The sequence below is a fragment of the Meleagris gallopavo genome, chromosome 1 (assembly GCF_905368555.1).
Source record: "Meleagris gallopavo chromosome 1, MGAL_WU_HG_1.1, whole genome shotgun sequence".
Lineage (NCBI taxonomy): Eukaryota > Metazoa > Chordata > Aves > Galliformes > Phasianidae > Meleagris > Meleagris gallopavo.
Window position 1 is genome coordinate 91255072 of NC_139404.1, and position 19772 is coordinate 91274843.

At 39.3% G+C, this 19772-nt stretch overlaps 1 protein-coding gene across 2 annotated transcripts in view; it reads left to right on the plus strand.

Annotated features, from left to right (window-relative positions):
• The window catches only part of LOC104913789 (cell surface glycoprotein CD200 receptor 1-B-like), a 136857-nt gene that overhangs the window by 89309 nt on the left and 27776 nt on the right, over window positions 1–19772 (plus strand). The window contains exons 10-13 of one of the 2 annotated variants that reach the window (XR_014887564.1): window positions 151–213; window positions 10003–10172; window positions 11430–11501; window positions 15327–15695. The gene's annotated coding sequence lies outside the window, so the exon portion shown is untranslated. Of the gene's footprint in view, window positions 1–150; window positions 214–10002; window positions 10173–11429; window positions 15296–15326; window positions 15696–19772 lie in introns of those variants that run through there. The other variant, XR_014887566.1, reaches the window with a different exon arrangement.

The window sequence follows — 19772 nt, forward strand, 5'->3', positions numbered from 1 at the left end:
GTATCAAATAGAAGACTTTCCTATTTTTTTGATAATTTTACAGTTACCTAGTGACACTTTTAAAATTCTTTTGTTATTACAAGTGCAGCAACTTTGTCTTTGCCTCTTTCACTGTAAGAGTTTTAAAGATCACCTCTTCTGATCTTTCAGACACACAGAAAACAAGCACAACCCTGAGATGTCAGGACTCTGAACTTCTGTAGATATAAGAGGGTAAGGAGTGATGAATGTGTGAAAATGTGCTTATCTTCAGGGTTTGTTTCTTCTTTTATGAAAAAAGTAATGAGATCACTCTGCCCATGGCAAGGGAGTGGGAACTAGATGATCTTTGAGGTCTGACCCAAGCCATTCTACGATTATATTATATAAAATATCACAGAACAGAATCATAGGATCATTAGGGTTGGAAAAGACTTCTAGGATTGTCTAGTCCAACCATCCAGATACCACCAATATTGTCCACTAAACCATGTCCTTAAGTGTTACATCTACATTTTCCTTAAACACCTTCAGGGATGGTGACTCTACCACTTATCTGGGCAGTTTGTATCTCAAGAAAGATTTCTAAGAATGTCAAATGATTATGCATTTCTTTATTACCTCTGAACATACACAATTTTCCAGGTATAGTTACAAGCAATCCCACTTAATGTAACTGATTGCCGAGTATTTCAGTTTGTCTCTTGTGAATTTTTTATCCAAACATCTCAATATTGAATGATGATTTTGCTCTTGCCACAGTTCCCGGTGTCACTAAGCTATTGCATTTGAATTGTTATGAAAAACAAAGATTTGGGGATTTTGCCATCTTTGTTATTAAGAAACTATGTTTATGCACCATTGGAAAAGTTACTTCTTTTCAAATACCAAAAACAGAAATAAAAACAAGCATGCCGTGGCATGAAATATCCACAGGCCAACACAAAAGCAAGAAAAATCTTCTCTCACATCACATCTTTGTTATGAACTAATATTAAAAGATTTTAGAGTTCAGCTAGGCAAAGAGATATTTTGTTAAGCAAAATAATGAGTTCTGCTATGCTTTTCATCTTCAAAATGTCTTACAAAGGTTAAACCTTTAAAATACATCTGTGAAATGAAGCGTTATATTACTAGCGTTGCTTTTTTCTCCTCAGTTGAAGTAGGTGTTGAATGTTTAAATGTCCAGACCTGCAGAGAAGGTTGATCAGATTTAGGACTGAAGTCTGTGAGCTTCTCCTGCAGTGCCTGCACTTCTCAGACTGCACCAGATGTTCTTCGCTAATTTATAGTCCGCCATCCATTGATCACATCCTTCTTTCCCTAGTATGTCTACAGCTTTCCCTTGCACTGTGTGTACGGACACTTACCGGGTAATAAGGCTGCCATAACCCTCTGGGTACACCCTCACCTGCCTACATTTATTTCCTTTTTATTTCCTCTCGCACTACTTTACAGAAAGATCAATTCTAGAACTCAGCAAAACTCTCAGTTGAAATGGCTTTGTGGAGCCTTGATGAAAGCCACCATCAATGAGTTTGACCCCACATTATGTATAGCCCTCATGAATTTACATAAAGGAGCTCTGCGTATGAAGGCAGAAAGTGACTCACCACCTCCCATGTTTGCATCAGCCTTAGAAAGGTAGCATCTGTACCAGGTGGCCCAGGGATGAGAACGGAAGTAGAAGTTGTGTCTGTCAAATACCTGTGAGAAGCAAAATGTTACAATTATATACTCTGTAAGTTTCAGTGAAAGAGATCTCTACTTCAGGAGAGGAAAACCATCTTTCAGAAGTTTTAAACTGTAACTTGCAGGATTTCTTCAGCTAACTGATAATGGCTATTTAAAAACTTAGAGATCAGCATCAGGAAAACCCTACAGTTTGTAAAAGTACGTAGCTGGTAATATGTCAAATTATTTGTAGCAGGCTAGTAGCCAATTAAAAACCTGGTAGGATTTGACAGTCCAGAAATGACTCCACTTAAAGAGCTAAAGAAATTATAAAAAAATGACCTAGAACTTTCTGAAAATGAACAATAAAAAGAGAAGGAGGAAGTCTGTGATGATTAGCCTTGCTAGCAAGTTTAATGCATCGTATGCTATATATATATTAGTACCCAAGTCCATCTGTGAGTTTTTGGATGTCCCCAACTCAGACTGCAGTGGGAGCCCAAGACACTTGGTATTTTGCAGCATTAGGCCTCTTGTTATTAATCTGAGGATGCACAGAATAACAGAATGGCCAGGGTTGGAAGGGACCTCAAGGGTCATGAAACTCCAACCCCCTACCACAGGCAGGGCCACCAACCTCCCCATTTAATACTAGACCAGGCTGCCCAGGGCCCCATCCAATCTGGCCTTGAACCTCCAGTGATGGGGCATCCACAACCTCTCTGGGCAGCCTGTTCCAGCACCTCACCACTCTCTCTGTAAAGAACTTCTCCTTGACATCCAACCTACATCTCCCCTTCCTCAACTTAAAACCATTTCCCCTTGTCCTGCTGTTATCTACTCTTTCAAAGAGTTGATTTCCCTTCTGTTTGTAGGCTCCCTTTAGGTACTGAAAGGCTGCAATGAGGTCACCCCGCAGCCTTCTTTTCTCCAGGCTGAACAAGCCCAGCTCCCTCAGCCTGTCTTCATAGGGGAGATGCTCCAGCCCCCTGATCATCTTTGTGGCTCTCCTCTGGACCCTCTCCAACAGCTCTCTGTCTTTCTTGTACTGGGGGCTCCAGACCTGGACACAGTACTCCAGATGGGGCCTCACAAGAGCAGAGTAGAGGGGGGACAATCACCTCCCTGTCTCTGATGGCTACCCCTCTTCTGATGGAGTCCAGGACACCATTTGCTTTCCGAGTTGACATAAATGAGGACAAAAATGAGCCTTAGAATGTGCTCTTTGAACTGCAAGACATTGTTTCTTGCTTTGTCAAAATACTAATTTTTTTAATAAGTGTTTCATAATAAGTAACTCACCTAAGGAAGAAATATTCTGCAAAGGTCTACCATAAAAAGCAGGAATATAAATAATTTCCCTCCAAGAAGAGGCTGATTTAATTCTGAATATGTTTAAATGGCTAATGTATTTAAAATGCAGAAAATCAGATATTAAAGACAGCTTTTGTTTCATAGTAGAAGATTAGTAAGAAAAAACAGAAAAACAGAAGACAAAGTAACAGAAGACACATGGAAAGATCATTAATTTCCTAGGAATAAAAAAGAACTAATAATTTTTCAGGCATTATCAAATAATGCAACAATTTTATGAACATTTGACTGTGACTTGGCACCAGATCAGTTTCCACAGCACAGAGCCCTCTGGGGAGTTTTATGAAGGTGGTTACAATCCTGTTTTCCCTTCAAGAAGGTAATGTGGCTGATAGCCCAGCTGAAGTGCCTCTACACCAATGCACATAGCATGGGAAATAAGCAGGAGATGGAAACTGTGGTGCAATTAGAAAGCCGTGACCTAAATGGTATTACAGAAACACAGTAGGAAGAATTGCACAACTGAAATAATATGGTTGAGGGCAACAAGCTTTTTGGAAGGGATAGGTTGGGCAAGGGGGATAGAGCAGTTACCCTCTATGTTAAGAAGTTGATAGACTGAGAAGAGGTGCCTCTGAGAAGCAGCCATGACCAGGTTTAGAGCTTGTGTGTAAGAATTAGGGTTGCGGCCAATAAAGGACACCTGATGGTCAGGATGTACTATAGTCTAGCTGATCAAGGAGAGCCTCCTGACCAGGCCTTCTTGCGTTAGCTACAGGAGGTGTCAAGCTTGAAGGCTCTCATCCTGATAGGGAATTTCAACCAGTTTCGACTACCTGGATTCTGCTGGGAAAACAACACAGCTAGCTGCAAGCAACCCAGGAGCCTCGTGGAGTCCTGGTCCAGATATTGGACAGACCAACTAGAGGCTGATGTGATTGCCAAGCCACTCTTCATTATGTTTGAAGTGTCATGGCTGTCAGGGAAAGTTCCTGGTGAATGAAAAAAGAGAATCTCACTCATTTTCAAGAAAGAGAGAAATGAAGTTCTGGGGAACAATGGGCTGATGAGCCTTATGTCTGTGCCTGGATAGATAACAGACAAGATCCTCTTGGAAGAGTTGTTAAGGTACAAATGTGGAAGTGATCCAAGACAGCCAACATGGCTTCATCAAGAGCAGATTGTGCCTGACCAATCTGTTGACCTGTTACAAAGGAGTGATGGCATTGGTGGACAAAGGAAGGGCAACTGGTGTCATCTTCCTGGACTTGTGCAAGGCCTGTGACGAGTTCTCCCAGCACATCCTTATCTCTAAATTGGAGAGAGATGGATTTGAAGGCTGGACTATATGATGGGTAAAGAATTGGTTGGATGGTTTCAGCCACAGGCTTGTGGTCAACAGCTTAATGTCCAGGTGGAGGCTGGTGACAAGTGGTGTCCCCCAGGAGTCTGTCTTGGGGCTGGTGCTTTTCAGCATCTTCACTGATAAAGATGTTGACAGATTAATAGTGGGATCAAGAGTAAATTATTCTTAATAGAACATCCAGTTTGCACTTAGACAATTTAGAGACTTTGGCTTTTCTAGAGAGATAAAAAAAAGTTCTGTCCTTCTCTGAATATTCGACCTATTTTGTTATCTTCCTTTCCTTTCAACTTCTGTATCCTTATATTTTTGTCTTAATTATCTTTTATTGCTGTAAGATGGCTCACTGCACACAAACCCTTCCTAGATGTGCTCCCATTTTCCCTCTCCTGAACCTCTAATGCAAGAAGTATTTTCAAAATATGTGCGTTTATTTAGTTGAGAATTTCCCAATTGGCTCACGATACAGTAAGCCACACTCTCATATGAGCAGGGAGAGAGATTCCTCTGAAGGAGACCTGGAGGCCACGTGTGTGCTTAGATTAATAATTTGGATTTTCTTATCTAGCCTGGTGTTCTGCTAGGCATTCCTAGGAAGGCAGATTTACAGGCTGCCTACCAGCTCTTGCTAAGACCTTGTTTGAAGGAGAGGGGAAGATGGATGCGAGAACCCTTGTTGATGATATATGAACATAGCTGTTTTACCTTTCATTATTTTAGACTAATTAAAATGTAAGCGCTTTGGGATAAGAACCTAGAGATTCAGACGTATACTGAACAGACATTGCCTTAGGAGAATCCAAGCTAGCCAGCAGGTACAATTCATATGGGATTATTTCTTTTAGTTTTCTAAGAACAGCTGAGAAAATAAGTAACATTCAATCAGTAACTGGGGCTATTTTTGGAGCAGTGACTCCTATAAATTGAGAATAGAAAGGAAGACCATTGAGAAGTAATTTACAACAAGGATATTTTTTTGTTGCGGTGGAAAATCCTCAGGCAAAGGGAAAACGGGAAATAACTCCAAACCCTCTAAGCTCATCATTTCATTAAATAAATGGTAGCCAAACTTTTAGCAGATGAACAGGGTTTACTTCTGCCTACTAGGAATTGGTATCTCTAAATGTAAACAAACTTCTTTTTTACCCAATATAAAAACATTTCACAATTGCTCAAAATGCCGATAATCTCAATTTATGCATGGCAGTGGCTGTATTTAGGGTAGTTCATGCAGCAGAAGTAATTCTGGAGGCTAAGAATTTCTGGACCTGCCTTCATCTCTGAAGCACATTCATTGTTTCCATTGCTTTTGAGCCTCAGAGTTCTTTTGCTTCAGGTCTAAATGTTTATTACCTCAAATTGAAGTCTGCCAGTAATCAAAAAGCAGAACTCCCAGTTCCAAGTCTTTTGTCCTAGCAATGGCACAATGACATTGAAATTATGAAGGCTTTGATCTGATGAAAAACAGTGGAAACTTTTTTTTTTTTTTGGTGTGTATATGTGTGTGGTTAAAAATAACATCTGCAATAATTCCATGACAAAACTAAAATTGCCTTTCTTACTCTGTGGAGGATGCTAAATAAGACTTTTTAAATAATATCTTGTGCTAAGATAATTATGGGAAAAATTCAGCTTTACATGAATTTGACAGCTGTTTTAAAAGCTTAACTAGCAACCATTCGCTATAGTGATGAAGACCTATGTTCAAAATCTCATATAAGGTCTTGTCTTCTAAAAGCCAGCTAAGACTTGAGATTGCATAATAAAAATGACAGCCTTAGTGCAAAGGCAAATAGAAATCAATCAGTGATATTTAGATGTTTGTGTTTCCTGTATAAAGGGGACAAGGAATAAGAAGGTAGTGCTACCCTGAATGGCTTGATGTCCCCAGTTGGGGACATCAATTTACAGTGACTTAAATGTACACTGACTGCTTAGATACATCAGAAATTGACAGATCAGTACAGTCCTATAAATCCTGAACAACAAGTATAGCTTTTCAAAAACAACCTTTCAGGAGAAGAAAAAGCCCAAAATAATGACAGTGCACTGGCAGTATAATGAAGAGGAACTCGTTATTCTGACTGCAGGGGTTGACAATGACCGGAGGGCAAATGCATAAAAAAGGAAAGAAGAGCCTATGTTCAAATGTCATAAAATCCATCCCTCAATTGAAAGAAAAATAAATATTCTCAAATTATTTTATATGGGCATAAGAATAATAAAAAAGTTAATTTATCTGATCATGGCAAATATTTCTGAGCACAAAGCTGAGGATGCAGTGTTACATGATATCATCTGAGTATAAATAAATGCTTTTTAGATGATCATTGCCATGAAAATAAATGAAGCCTATTACATCTGATCGTGAAGAAAAATGAAGCAAAAATTAAAATGAATGGTGAGTGAAGGGTTAAATAGGTAAGATGATCTTCTTTGGGAGTAATTTTTCTTGACAATTTTTAGGTTACTATTCAATTGTAGAAACAAATCTAATTATTACTATTTCTTTTATTACTGCAAAAGAATAATAGCAACTCACAGGGGTGACTACTTCTATATGCAGACACAAATTGCACCCTCAGACAAGATCTCAGTCCCACAGAGGAACAGAAATAAATTGAAAACCCAGTTGTTTTTCTGAAGATATTTAGTTCTAAACATACCTTCTTGCATAATTTGTCTTCCTATTACTATTATAATTCTAGGGATTTTTTTTAATTTTTTTTTTTAATTGAATGCTTTTGTGAGAAAGAAGGATTTTTTGAGTTTTTGTTCCCTGGATATTTCCCATGCAAAGTTACAATCTTCATGCAGCTTGTATGAAGAGGATTAGAACATGTCATCACTAATTGCAGATGAGGATTTAATGCAGAGATGGTCAGGAGAAGCAGATAAATGAGATTGCCCCACCTATCTTTATTCAGACCACACAGACATTATGCTTCTGCCACTGCTGCTCCAGAGATTTTGCCTGGCTTTCATATCTCTTATCATTTTATGGCAAGAGAAAATTTTTGTTGAATATAATGAATGACTGATTTTTCTATTGCTTGTGTTCACCATTCCTAAAGATCCATTTCTGCCATAAGAACCACAAAGACTTAGTTGGTCACGCACATGAAAAAAAAAGCAGGTGGAAAAAGGAATAATTTATGAATTAAAAAAAAAATCCCAGATTGCAGTTGCAGAAGTATGTTTTCCTCCTCCAACACTCCTTTTTTTTTTTTTTCTGTTTCTGATAGACAGTAAACTTTGGAGTACTGGCATTGATCTCCTAGTATGCCATAAGAGTGCATCATATGATGATAGAAACCATCTGCAAATATTACTGTTATTTAATGTCAGCAACAGGTAGTAGTAATTTAACTAATATGCTTTAAGAATTACATAAGTAGCAATAGAACAAAATAATGTCAGCTTGCATTTCCCATTGTTTTGTTTCAAGACAAATCAATTGCAAAACACAAATCAAAGTAATGGATACACCTTGTAAACAATTTTGAGTCCCAAGCATTAATGACGGAGAGAACTTCCTCTCATAAATATTATACAATAACGACCCAAAAAGCTCCCATGTGAGGCCTTGAACTACTTGGAAGGACATTTTATATTAGCCTTAACATTCTTTAATGGGTTAAAAAATAATAAAAAGACAAAATGAGTAAGATTAAGTAGTCCAAATTACATCGCAATTCTCTGGATGGATCATTCTTCACTAAACCACATAAGTAAAGGACAGAAGTTACTGTCCCTTCATTTGCTTTAAAAAAGATCATTTTCTTTTGAAGTCTACCTTTGGCCTTTCAACAAGACAAAAAAGTGATTCAGCAGTTTCAAAATATGACCGAGCCAGAGGGAATTTAATTATCTTCAGTCATCTAATGATAAACAGAATTTTGTTACAATTTTCAGGACTTATCAGCTCCTGTATTCAGCACTGGTGAGGCTGCACCTTGAGGCTGCACCTTGAGTATATGTACAGTTTGGGGTTCCCCTCTGCAAGAAAGACATTGAGGCCCTGGAGCATGTTCAAAGCAGGGCAACAAAGCTGGTGAGAGGTCTGGAGCACAGGCCTTATGAGGAGCGGCTGAAGGAGCTGGGATTGTTCAGTCTGGAGGAGGCTCAGGGGAGACCTCATTGCTCTCTATAACTACCTGAAGGGAGGTTGTAGTGAGCTGGGGTCAGCCTCTTCTCTAGCCAAGTGATAGGGCTAGAGGGAATGGCTTCAAGCTGCACCAGGGGAGATTCAGGCTGGACATTAGGAGATACTACTTCTCTGAAAGAGGTCAGGCACTGGAATGTGCTGCCCAGGGAGGTGGTGGAGTCACCAACCCTGGAGGTATTCAAGGAACGTTTGGATTTTGTGTTGAGGGACATGGTTTGGTTTAGTGAGTACTATTGGAGATAGGTAGATGGTTGGGCTGGGTGATCCTGTGGGTCTTTTCCAACCTTTGTGATTCTGTGATTCTATGATACCATGATTCTAAATCTTGACAGATCAGGAAAATGGAAAGGACTGTCTCCTGATTGAGTCTGAAGAGGAGCTTGAAATTCATTTTCAAGGAGAAATTATATATTTATATATATATTTAAATTCTACCTTTATTAATAAAGACAAGGAAATATGCAGTAAAACTACCTCCTTGTCTAACCTATCAACAGGCTGTAACCAAGGTTCCACTTTTCTGTATGTTCTTCCTATGCCATATTTTGTCTTTTCTCTTCAGGGAAAGAATATGTATTTTTTTCTGGGTCATTTAGAAAGCAGCTTGTGATTTGAATTAAGAGTAGAATTAAATGCTATGTATTCCTCAAAATTAAAGGAAAATAAAATTTCAGTTATATCAAATAGTTGTTGATGTAACATTTTGGTTCTTAATCACCTGAACCCACAATGAGAATCATTATCTTCTATGAGAACGTTACTAAAATGAATGTTTTAGACTTTTACTCAGAGCAGTTCCCGTGAGGAAGAAACTTCCTGAGGACAGTGCATAGGATTTTAAAATTTGTGTGACATTTTGCGAAAGATATAACAGATACAGTAAGAGTGCTGTCTCTTTGACAAAGCAATGTCTTACGTATCAGAAGAGTATACCTGCAGAGCAGGCAGCATTTGAGTTCTCTATAATAAGCTTTTGCTAAAGTGATCGTGTACCTCAACTTTTCCTGGAATGTTACCTCTGTTTTAATGTATAGCTGTTGGTGGTGCAGGGTTCAATGCAGGGAAAGTTCTGGAAAAAATGAAGGAAATCTTGCTGCAAACTCTGTTAGTGGCTTGGCAACTTATTAGGAGACAGATTAACATTCTGTTGAGTCATCTGTGCTATCAAAGTTTGGGGTTCTGAACAACACAGTGGTTTACAGAAGCCTGCTCAGATTTTTTTGCTTCCTTTCATCTCAGTGCATAGCTTTTGGGGAAAATTTCCTTTGTGGGACACAGATATGGCAGTGGGAATAGCTGGAGCCTGCTGAAGGTAATGATTATATTTTTTCTTCTAGAGAAGGCAAATAAATACCTTGTAGACCTTATATAAAAGATCTCAGGAAGCATTTTTATTACCTTTTACTGATTTGGATTGCTTTTTTGGTAAGTAGTTTTTGAAGACAAATGGCTTTGGATAGTCTAGGCATGGAATATTTTCATCATTCTTTTATCTGTTTTTCAGCAAAGCTAGGTTGGTGGAGCAAATGGGGAAAGCTGTTGCCAAGGAGGAAGAGGGATAAGTACTTGAATGCAGATGGAGTGGAAATTCTCCTTCAGCCAAAGCCATTTCTCACCAATTTCCTCAAAGCTGCAAGAACGTACCTGAAAGATCCATCACCACAACTCATATAGGTAAAAGCAAACCAGGTATTTGTACGAGAAAGTACTGTTATAAAGTAAGATATAATATGGGTAATTTAAAAATCTCAACTTCTACTCTATTTTCCAAATTGACTGGTGTTTGTAGGGTCTCAATAAGTACAGCTCAAAAGATGCTATTTTCAGAGATGTCATCTCCCCTATCAAAAACAGATCTATTTAATGATGGTGTGCAGTCAAAGAATTCTTCTCTACTCTGCTAGATCACATTTCATTTCAACAAAGTAAAGCTGTACCAAAAGCTACAACAGTTTGCCATAAAATCATTTGAGTTGGAAAGGACCTTTACAGGAGATTTATTCCAACTCCCCTGCAATGAACAAAGACACCTGCAGCTTGATCAGGGTGCTCAGAGCCCCATCCAGCCTGATCAAGGATGTCTCCAGGGACAGTGCATCCACCACCTCTCCGGGCAAGCTGTTCCAGTTTCCCTCACTACTCTTATTGTGAAACAACTTCTTCCTTATATCCAGTCTAAATCTCCCCTCTTTTAGTTTGAAACAATTTCCCCTTATCCTATCACCAAAGGTCCTGCTGAAGAGTCTGCCCCCTTCTTTTTTACAGCCCCCCTTTAGATACTGAAAGGTTGCTCTCAGGTCTCCCTGGAGCCTTCTCTTCTCAGGGCTCTCTCAGCCTGTCCTCATAGGGGTGAGGTTTCATCCTTTGGATCTGTTTTGTGTCCCTGCTCTGGAAACACGCCAACAGGTCCATGTCATTCCTGTACTGAGGACTCCACATCTGGATGTAGCACTCCAGGGTACAGATGGCTTTCTGGAATGCAAGGACACATTTCTGACTCATGTTCAGCTTGCCATCCACCAGACCCCCAAGTCATTTTCTGCAGGGCTGTTTTTAATCCTTATATCCTGCAGCTTGTATTGGTAGCAGGGCTTTTTGTGATCCAGGTGCAAGACACTGCACTTGGAAAAATTGAAACTTGAAAAAAGAATTGGAAAAATTAGCCAGCAGCCTGACTGATCTTAAAACTCAAGCTCAACATTTTTATATGCAGTGGATCGGCACTTTATACCATTCTACACAAAGAATATTGAATGATGTACTTGAGAATATTGTAGAGAGGTCTATAATTATGTAAGGATAAGTAAGGCTTCTTTTATAAAGAAATTATTTTTTTGTACCGATTAAGGAATTTTGAAAATATTGTGCATGGATTATTTTTACTTTGTATATTAATGCTGCACATATTGTGTTTGTTTCTCTGTAAAACAGGGTGGAATTAGAAATATCCAAGTTTCTTTTACATTCAGGAGGCAAAATATATTAAATAGACTACACATACAGGTGAGGTTGTCTGGATTTTATTTGTGTTAATATATTTTCAAGGCTAGGCTTTTTGAGGTCTTTCCCCTAATCTTGTACTAACCCGCATTTTCCTATCCATTAGAAGTGCCTAAGTTTAACAGTGTGGCTCAATTTAAAAATGGTGGATTAGAGCTCAAAAAATAAGGCATTCCATTCCTAGTGCCAAGTATAGAAAATGCCCTCCTCTTATCATTCTTTAACGGAGGGTGGCCAGCTTAGTATTCTGCCTGTTTTTGATTAGAAACTAAGCACAAATCTGATCTGGAATGGTAATTACTATATTCCAGTTTAAGTCACAGATCATTGCGGCTATTATTTATTCTCAGACAGAAACAATTGTCCCTCCAGCTTCCAACTACTGGATACAATTCTCAATTGCTAACCTTTTGCTATGAGTAAAAACTGCATTATTTCTCCTTTGCTTCAGTAGCTGTGGGCCCCCTCACCTGTGACAACTGAGATAGCTGCACTATCTGTTATCCATTCTCTGTGGAAAGATTTGAAGATTTCCTATGCTTTCTTTCACTATGGATCAGAAACCACTTAACTTTTCAATGCTAAGGATGGTCAATCGCACCTTATCCAGTTTTTCTCTGTTAAATAAATGCACACAGATCAGCCAGAGAGCAGGCTGCCTCTGCAAAAATTTTATTGTTCTCTTCTTGAAATAGGTGAGGGGACCTATGCATTCTTAAGCCTATCTTGGCAAATTAAAAACAAAACAAAACAAAAAGAATGATAGAACAACAATTGCTAGTTGTGACAATTTTCTCTGCTATGAAGAACACTAAATTTACATCATTCTGTTAGAAGGCATAGACTAATATGGAATGGAAATCAACGAATAAGCAAGGAAAATGCCTATGGTAACTGAAAGTCTTTGCCCAAACTAAGCCAAATTGGTAAAAAGTGTCCTTAAATTTCACGTAGGTCTTACAATAGAACACCTGCAAATTTTTATGTTATGATTGACACTGTTATGAATAAAAAAATCCAAACTCTGGAGAGTTGGAAAGTTTCCTGAGTCTTTTTTGTCTGAACTATTAGTCAGCTCCAAACTTCCAAATGAATGCTCTGACACAGCAACAGGGTGCACATCGGAAGACCTTTGCACTGGCAACAGTCTCATAGAAGCTGACAATACTCCTACTGCAGTGTCCAGGTTTGCTGGTATGGTAAGAGTTTATGGATTGGTGTCTGTGTGCTCCTTCAGAGAAAAACAAAAGAACCCCTTGATACCCCAACTTTTTCTGCTGGAGCTGTTTAATGTGTAAAAAAAGTAACTCCCCAAAGGTAGCCTATTGTGAAATAATGAGTCACTGTCTCCAGTCTGTAATTCCTAGGTTCAGGCTGATGCTTTTGCAGATGAACATTTTAGACTAGACTTACCACTTCCCTCGAGCAGATGTATATAATAGAAAAGTTGAGAATTTCAAGATATATCTCACCAATTTACTATATATAACACATCTGAGAAATTAGACATCTAACAGTAAGGAAAGGGGGGACAGACAAGAGCTGCTGATCAGACTGCAAGACCTGTTGAAGTACTTTCACCTGGATAGGACCAATATTTATCAATATTTAAATATATCTTGAAGAAGCTATGCATTGTAAGTAGTAACACTGTGTTAAACTTTTTAAAAGAATTGAGTACACTAATGGCAGAATCCACAACAGCTGTCACAAGGTGGTAAACGTTCTTCAAAGTAGACAAATGCAACATTCATGACATTGCATTTCCTGCTAAATATTACTAATGAATAAAACATAATGTGAGCAAGAGAGGTGCAAAAAGGACAAGAGGCCTGAATAGAATGCCAATTTTCAGTAGAGGGCGTAAAGGCAGGAAAATCAACCATAATCAGCCATAATTGAAACAAGATTCCTCAACTCCTTTCCAGCATATGGAAAACACTGTCATCAACGTCCCCTTACACTACAAATGATAGGAATGTACAGGTAACTGGAAAATCAGTTTTAAAAATCAAAACATTTTAAAATAGAAGAAATACAATTGATTTTAAGTACACAGCATGCATACAGAGGATTAGCTAATACAAAAGTGCGGGTGGAGCATATTTTTGGGAGTAAGAAAAAAATTTCTTTTGTATTTTTATGAGAATTCTATTGCACTCACTCCACCATAAATTTTCTACTGCTGTTTATAGACATTTCAAGGAGTTGAAGCTGAGACTGGATGCTGTAAAATTTCAGATAACAGCTCTGAGGAAACAGAGCAATATGCAGACCACCTCACCTTTTCATATTTAGATTCCCACAGAGAAAAACAGTTTTAAGAAATCTGGTTGTGTAATGAAAAGGCAGAGACAAGAGTTTCATCTTGTTATTTTCCTCTCCTAAATCTCAGGCTCACACACTCCCCGCTGGCTTCCGAAGGCATAACTATTTACTTGTCAATCATGAGCAAAATGTCCCTTCCTGGAAAACCGTTTCCCCAGCTCTTAACATAGTTTTTGGAGTTGGATCATGGTATCTACTAAAGCTAGAAGCTGTGAGGTCTAACCCAGGAATGTCCAACCTGCAGGCCAGGCCCAGAACATCCTGCGGCTGTCCTCCTGTGCTGCACTATCATGATAGCGACTTCATCCATTTTCAAGGATGAAGCACAGGAAGAGTAAGATTTAATAAAAAATATCTGACAAACACCTTGAGAGCTCACTGAGAATTGCAACCATTGCCACTGAACCAGTCTGATGTGCTAGTTTCACAAAAACAAGTTCAAATTTCCCACTAGTTTAATGTTTTTGTTGCCCACTTTTTTTTCTTCTTTTAATATTTTATTAAATATTAAAATAATTTTTGCTATTTATATACAATAACTATATTTCATGAGGGCTGCTCTGAAAGTAATGCCTCCTATTTTACTATGTCGGTCCAAAACGTCAGAGGCAGCTGTTGGTGGTATGGCGGTAGACGCTGAACCTTCCCACCAGTATTCCTTTATACATTGTTGCCCTATGACAGATGATGGCAGAAGGGCAGTCTGACAGAATGGTGTCTGATATGGAAGTGTGTATGAAGCAAAGGGGTGTCACTGAATTTCTGTATGTGAAAATAATGGCATTCATTAACAGCTGATAAAAGTTTATGGAGACCAAACAGCGGATGTGAGCACAGCAAAGCAGTAGATCATGTGTTTCAGCAGTGGTGACTACAAGTGTGTCACTTCTGGAGCAGATTTTTATGAGTGGAGCCTGCAGCATACAGACTCCTGTCCATTGCTGGTAAAAATGTATAGCTAGTGGTGGTTACTATGTTCATAAAATCACAGAATGGCATGGGTTGGAAGGGACTTCAAAGATCATCTTGTTCTAGCTCCCTTGCCATGGGTAGGGTGGTTGTTTTTGAAAAATGTTTTGTAGCTGAGAATTTGCTCTATTAAGTATTGTTATTATGCTTGCTTTATCAGTTGTAGTTCCCTGGAAATAAATAGGAGGTATTACTTTTGATTCAACCTATATATATATGTGGCCAAAGACAATCATATAGTGCAGCCCAGGCAGGCCAAAAGTTTCCACAGCCATAGTCTAACCAACAGTTGTATTATCCTGATTGGAGTGTTGAGGAAGGATTGCAAGTCCCTGGAGGTGTTCAATAATTATGTGGATGTGGCACCGAGGGACATGATTAGCAGTCATGGTAGGGATGAGCTACTGGTTGGACTGTGTGATCTTAGTGGTCTTTTTTGACCTTAAGGACTCTGTGATTCTGTAAGTCTCGCTGGAAAATACTGCTGGAAAATACTGCTTTTTGCCTTTTCTGTGTTGTATTGTATTCCAGGATATAATTCTTAGAATAAGAAAGGAAATTTAAACAGAAATGAGCTTAGCATTTGAAGACAGACCCTGTTGTTTGATGCCTCTATTAGCCAACATAACATCTGTCAAGGAAGCTTGGACACCTGGTTGTGTGTTTTCAGCAATGCATGACCTGATATTTGCTGTCTCTTCGACTCACCTCCTGTGATGCAGAGGAGATCTGACACTAGCGCCAAGGGATTTCCTTTGTAGACTGGAACTGCTCTGGGACTCCTCTTAGCAATGCTGTCATCTCCATGTCAGACTACATCTGATCTGCCTGTGAGGACTGTGACAGACAGCTGACCAAAACATGCCCTGGATGTCTCTTATCTGTTTAGGAAGGATTGAGGTGAGTCAAGCTCTTCCCCTGACCTACTGGGCTCATTACTCTGGAGCTACCTCACCAGTGTGAGTTGCATCAAAAAGAGAGGGCTCCTGCCTGCCCTTAAATTAACTGTAACCTAACCTGACTTTAGTTGGAGCCACTGACTCTTGCCTGTCCAGGACATTGATGCCATCCTGCAACAGTCAGAGCTAACTTTAAGCTTAAGGTTTTGGAGATAAGGAACAGCAAAGCCAAATCTGTTGCTGACTACCAGAAGGGCAAAGATGTGAAGGGGCAAACATAGGAGATGAAGTCATTCTGAATATAGTGAGTGGCAAACAGATATACTTTCAGTGAGATGATACTGCAGTACATTACATTTTTGCTGGATTTTCCTGAAGCCTCAAGCAGCAGGATATGCAGGTGCTCTGCTAATTCTGAGTGATTATTTTGAAAAAAAAAAAAAAAAAAAATGCACCTGATTCCCACACAGGGAGTTGGAAGGCTTAGGATCTGAGCAGGTGGGTTTTTGTAGCATGGTGTTAAATCTGTGTGGACATGATTTATATTGTTACTCATGTAGATGATCCTCCTCCACCACTCCAATACAGTTTGAAGTGACTAACAGTTTCTAGAAAGTCCCCAAACAAAGCCAGGATTAGGGCTGGTTCTGCAATGGCTGTCTGAAATAATAGGAAGGAAAAATTTTATTGAGTTAGTCAAGGCCTTGTCTATTCTTATGTCTCATCATTAACTTCTGGACATACAATGGTTGTTACTGTGTTGTTAACACCATGGTTAGCACTAGAACTGAGATTAAGGCACTGATCAGCAGGTCAGAAAAGATTTTGTTCCTGTTAGACCCAGCAAGTTATTTTCTGGATGAAGCAGTTCATTTCGGTTAGTACTGGAGTGAGCACAGACTTCTGTAATATCGATATAGTTATGTTTAGGTTTAGGATTATACTCATTTTTACCAGATGATAAAAATCAGGGTGGAAGAGAGGAGTTAACTTGCTTGATTGTGCAGGACAAGAAGAGTTTGGATGAGGAATGGTGATATGAGACAAATGGCTTATAACTAGCCATGCACTGCTATCTGTGTTGCTGAGGCTATTGTTAGTGCTAATGTTGGGTTTGTGGTTTGTAACTGAAGAGCTTGAGGATCTAAGCTTATTCCTGAGTATCAGAGAACCCTGTGGCTGGAGGAAGGCTGATGTCAGGCAGGATTTTATGCTGTGGGAAAGTTTCTCCAGGGGAGGTTTGTGTCAGATATCAGGAAAAACTTCTCAGAAGAGCAGTGAGGCAGTGGCACAGGCTGCCTAGGGAGATGGTAGAGTCACTGTCCTTGGAGGTGTTCAAGAACTGTGTGGATGTGGCACTGAGAGACATGATTAGCAGGCATAGTAGGGATGAGTTGACAGCTGGACTAGATGATCTCAGTGATCTTTTCCAACTTTAACTTTTCTATGACTCTATGAAAAGTGTCTGCACTGGATAATGCCTTGGCTAGTACTGAAAGTAATAACATCTGAGGCACAATATGCTTACCAGTGGCAGAGACAAAGTCAAAATCCCCAGGCCCAAAGATGAGAGTTAGGTCTGGGTGAGACATAGCAGAGGGGAAGGATGGTGGTGGGGCAGAGAATAATATGAGGTGGGGAGAGTTGCTGCTTTGGCTGTTGTATGGGAAATAAGAGAGAGGACAGGGACCTCCTGCACATTCATGAGTCTGTATTGCTATAGCACTCAAATAGGATCCAGGCGGATCTGGAAGAGGAGCATGCAAGTTGTAGTGCAAGCTTTATGTATGCTTGTAACTGATGCTGCTCTGAGGACTAAGGCTTATTGATGGATGCTGAAGGACTTTTAGTATTTCTGCTGACAAAACGCACTGGCATGTGGGTGCTTTTGCATGTCACTGCACTCTAGTTGAGGCTGCACTCGAGGCAAGGATTACAGCTAAATAGCTTGGCAGTAGGGTTTGAATAACTGCGCTTATTTTTGCCTCCTGAGAGGCTTCTGTGGCAGGTTAAGGGATGGGCTGATGATAGAACAGCTGGCTCCAGCTATGCAAGAAGGACTGGGAGGAGGATAGATGCATGCAGGGGTGAATGCTGCATGCTGTCAGTAAGATCAGGGCTTTCAAGAAAGGCTGGTGAAAGTGGAAAGAAAAAAATCAGTGGAAAAAGGAACAGTGAGGGAGAAAAGTGAGAAGGAAGAGACAAAAGACAGATGCAATTTCCTAGAGCTCCTCTTTTCATCCCTGTCCTCCTTCTTATCTTCAGGGTACACACTAACTCAAAGCCTGTCCTCTCAAAAATGAAGCACAGTATGAGATACAGCTTTCTGTGTTGTTTACAATAAATACTCTCAGGTTTGCTTGTAAGATCTGGCCTTTTTTAGTATCTTGCAAACACTACAGCCTGTTTTTCTCCAGTGCTTTTTAGCAGAAGACAAAACACAGCTTTTTTTTTTTTTTTTTTTTTTGAGGCTTTTGTTCTGTGTGTGTTCAGATCTCTGGATGTTGGTCCTCATAATTCACCAGAACAGGAATAGAGCTTCAATTATTCAGAAGTGTTAAGGAAAATAATCTATCTAGTATAAATCATGAAGATGATGATAAAGGACTATTGTAGATGTGTATCTATGAATTAGGGTTGCTTCGAAAGTAATGCATTCAATTTTATTTTGTTGGATTGCACTGTCAAAGGCAGTTGTTGGTATGGCAGTAGAGGTTGAACCTTCTCACCAGTATTCCATTACATTTTGTTGCTGTGTGACAGATGGCAGCAGAGGGGCAGTCTGACGCAATGGCATCTGACATGGGGGTGGAGCAAAGGTGTGTCATTGAATTCCTCCATGCAGAATAAATGGCACTCAGTGACATTTGTTGATGCTTGTTGAACATTTCTGGAAACAAAACAGTGGATGTGAGCACAGTGGGGTGGTGAGTGATGCGTTTCAGCTGTGGTGACAGCAACAGTGGTTCACCTCCACCAGTGCAGATATTTAAAGCAAGCTCTTTTTCATCACTGGCAAAAATGTGTAGCTAATGGTGGTGACTATGTTGAAAAACTGTGTTTTGTAGCAAAGAATTTATCAAATACTGTTATTGTGTTCTTTTATCTGTCATATTCTCCATGGAAATAAACAGGAGGTTTTACTTTTGGAGTGAACTACATATATATTTGTATGCAGGAAAAGGAGTTGGCTCTCAATAAAAGTGGATCTGCTTCTGGATTGAATAACAGGAGAAGCAAGATGCTGGCTGTGAGTCTGACATGATATTGCAACTTGAAATCTAATTCAGGAAAGAACAATTTAAATAACATTTCGATGCAACAGCAGGAAACAGAAGGAACAGGTGTTTAACATGATTTATTTCAATTGTTTAACCTCTTTGTTAATGCCAAAACCCAGACTGTGAGGTTTTGGCTTTATGTACCTTCAGTAGTTGTACTTTTGCCTGTTTCATGCCTCAGAGCATTTCTTCTGCTGTTCGTTTGTCTCTGAGGAGCTAGGCTTCTGTCTCTGAGTACTTTTGATCTCCAGTGTATGTGTGGCTTTTTCTTCATGAATCAGTGGAACTACATGGTCATGAGTAAGGCTCAGTGTTTGTTACTCTGCTCTGCAGGTTCACTGGATTATCAGCAGGAGAAACTTTTAGATCTGCTTCCCAAAATGGATAAAATTTGTTACCTAAGACTTAGAAACTGCAGAATGCTTTTTTCTGTGATCACTGTAAAATATAAAAGCATAAATAAGTGCTTCACAATTTTTCAGGTGCTGGTATAGTTTTCATGTATATATCTGCTTAATAAGACAGGTCTCTCACTGCTGGCACCCTGCTGAGTGCCTCAGAGTACATAATATTGAAGTTACTTTACATTTTGGAAGAAGCCTACTGGTTTAAAGTAGTGAAGAGCTCTTTCCCTCTAGTCTTTTATGCTCCATTTCACATCATTCCTTGTGTTTAGCAAGTCAAAAACTATAGCGACATCTGCTTTAAGAAGAGGTGCCCTTTAATGATATAAGTGTTTACTTCTATCATGACTTTTAAAAGTTCTTTCTTGACTTTCTTTGAAGGATTCTTCAATG